Raw genomic sequence first — 3,382 nt, 5'->3', positions numbered from 1 at the left:
TATATATATATATATATATATGGGCTAGAGATAGGACTCAGTGGCTAAGTTCACTTGCTGCTCTTGCAGAGGACCTAGGTTCAGTTTCCAGCACCCACATGGTGGCTCACAACTATTTGTAGCTGCAGTTCCAGGGGATCCAATGCCTTCTGGCCTCCATGGGCACCAGCCATGCACATGTAAGCAAAACACTCATATACATAAAAGTAAATTTAAAAAAACAAGTCATATCAAATGTTCACTATTCATTGGCTGAATAAAAGAATTCATTATACAGACCTAGGGGTTACAAAGGAGCAAAAATTTTAAATGGAAGTCACCAAAAATATCACTAAGACATGTCACTGTTAGTAGTTTGCGTTGTTCAGAATGGCTTTGAATAATTAGCATATTTTTACAATATTTGTCCACAATAAATGGTTTACTTTTAAAAACAACAGCTTTTCCTGTTTCCTAATTATAAAACAATACCCTGTTGTGAATATTTTTGCAAACATGGAAAATGTAAAAGAAGAATCTGAAAGTCCTTCGCAGTCCACCATCCAGAGACTACTGCTAGGTAGGTATGTTTCCTAGTCTTTTCTCAGAGCAATAAATAGGTTTCTTTTTTTTTTTTTTTTTTGGTTTTTTTGAGACAGGGTCTCCCTGTAGCCCCAGCTGTCCTGGAACTCACTATGTAGACCAGGCTGGCCTTGAACTCAAGAGATCCGCCTGCCTCTGCCTCCCGAATGCTGGGATTAAAGGCGTGCACCACCACGCCTGGCCCAATAAATAGGTTTCTTAAAAGCTTAGGCAAGTCACTAACTTCTCTGGACTTTAGCTTCCTCATCAGTATAATAAAACTAGTAATACCTACTTTGTAAAGTTGATGTGAAATGTAAATGAGGTGAGGAATACAGATTTCTTAAGACAGTGTAGTACATATAACACATACTCCATGTAGGAGTTCCTACTGTTCTACTATATTGCTTATTTGCTTATTTCTACAGTTGATCATATAAATATATATATTTTTGACACAGTGGAGTCTGTGCAGGGTACAGATGGGGAGGGATCTAAATATGATTAAGATGTATGAAATGCATAAAAATTCAATAAAAATATATTAAAAAAACAACAAAAAAACCCAAATAAGCAAGTAAAAATATGGGCTGGAGAGATGGCTCAGTGGTTAAGAACACTGGCTACTCTTGTAGAGAACCCAGGTTCAATTCCCAGTAACCACATTGTGGCTAACAACTGTCTATAATTCCAGTTCCAAGGGAATCCAGTGCTCTTTTCTGACCTCTACAGGCATTGCACAACACAGGTGCACTAAAGCACGTGCAGGCAATACACTCATACACATAAAATAAAAATAATAAAAAATATTTTTAAAAAGCAAAAATAACAAAAGTTATTTTATCAGAATTATATTGAATATCTTACCAGTTTTAAAGGGAAAACTATTCAATGATAAAATACAACTGGGTTTAGTCTCTTTAGGTTTGTTGTTTTGTTTTGTTTTGTAGCAACAGGGTCTTGCTATGTAGCACTGGCTAACCTGGAATTCACTGTGTAGTCCAGGATTCAGGATATCCTCCAGTCTGCAGCAATCCTCTTACTTCAGCTTCTGGAGTGCTAGGATTACAAGGTTAAGCCACCACACCAACTTTTTTTTGAAGTTCTTTTGTGTGTGTGTGTGTGTGTGTGTGTGTGTGTGTGTGTGTGTGTTAGTCTCTTAATTTATTTAATAAATTGATTTCAGTTTTCCATAATAAAAATAACCATGCTACTACTACTTTAATTGTCACAGACTAGTGAGAAATGAACAACGCCAATTTAATGCATAAACGATGCATTCATGCAAAGTGAAGGCCAAATGAATCATGGAGCCCAGCATAAATGAAATTTCCAAGTAGTTCAAACAGAAAAACATGCTGAGGAAATTAAGTCATTACAGGGCTCCTGGTAGCTTAGGCTAAACTCAGAAGAGCCAGGCGAAGCAGTCACTTTATTCAGGATATAAACATGTATTAGTTTGATTCTGTTTATGTGACATTCAAACCTGCAAATACTTTCCATGAAGAACTTTTTATTAAGAGCTTTTGTCCTAAAGTATCAATATTATAGTGTAGGAAACACCATTTTTAAATCAGTTGAGCTAATCACAATAATGAACTGGGGACTGGAGAGATGGCTTAGTGGTTAAAAGTGTATACTGCTCTTGCAGAGGACCTGAGTTTGTTTCCTAGCACCCACATTAGACCACTCACAACTGACTGTAACTCCAGCTCCAGGGGATCCAAGCCTCTGATCTCCTAGGGTATCTGCACTCACATACACATAGACACACATTCATATAATTAAAAATAAAATAAAATCTTACAAAGCAATAATGACGATGACTTCAGTTGAGCAAGCTAATGGAGAAAAAAACGATAATCTTGATTATGAGTCACAGGATAATTCATCATGTTCAAATAAAATATATTTAAGTCAGCAATTAAAACATAAAATGCATACCACCACCTTATCATGCATTTTTAATTACATGGGTAAATTGTGATTAAACCAGCATTGGTCATTTAGTTTCAACAGTGTTGCCACCTCTACCTGAAGCTAATGATGTTTTCTTATTTGAATTCATCTGGTGATTTTGTTTTTATTTAAACTATAAATATTATCTTTATGGCTTTTAAAATTACAATTAAAAATGTAAAATTAGACTGAGGAAATGGCTCAGTGAGTCAAGCACTTGCTATACAAGTTTGAGGACATGAGTTTGGATCCCTAGCACCCAAAAGAAAGCTGGGTAGGCTTGGTGGCTCACTTCTAATACCAGTGCTCAAGAGGCAGAGACTGGGTATCCTGGGTGCGGATTGGCTAGCTAGACTAGCTAAATCGAATTGGGAAGTGCCAGGTTCAGTAAAGAGACCCTTCCTAAGTAAATAGAGAGTGTTCAAGGAAGATATGCAGAGGCCACCTTTGGCCTCCACAAGCACACTCATATACATGTACACATAACCCCATGCTTGTGAGCCCCCCCACATGCATACACACACACACACACACACACACAATTTTACTATCTCAACTGTTTTTTAGTTACACATTTCAGTAATATTAAGAATATCTGCGTTGTTGCACAACAGATCTCCGGGATTTTTCCCCTTTGTGTTCACAGTTTTGATTGATTGATTGATTGATTGATTGATTGATTGACTGATTGATTGATTGGTCTTTATGAGACAGGGTCTCCCTGTAGTCCCACCTGGCCTGGAACTCACTGTGTAAACCAGACTGGCCTTGAACTCAGAGATTTTCCTACCTCTGCCTTCTGAGTGCTGGGTTTAAAGGCATATACCACCACACCCAGCTGTGTTCACAGTTTTTAATGAGC

This window comes from Nannospalax galili, unplaced genomic scaffold, assembly GCF_000622305.1.
Source record: "Nannospalax galili isolate Female #2095 unplaced genomic scaffold, S.galili_v1.0 scaffold646, whole genome shotgun sequence".
NCBI lineage: Eukaryota > Metazoa > Chordata > Mammalia > Rodentia > Spalacidae > Nannospalax > Nannospalax galili.
This window is presented reverse-complemented; position numbering follows the sequence as displayed.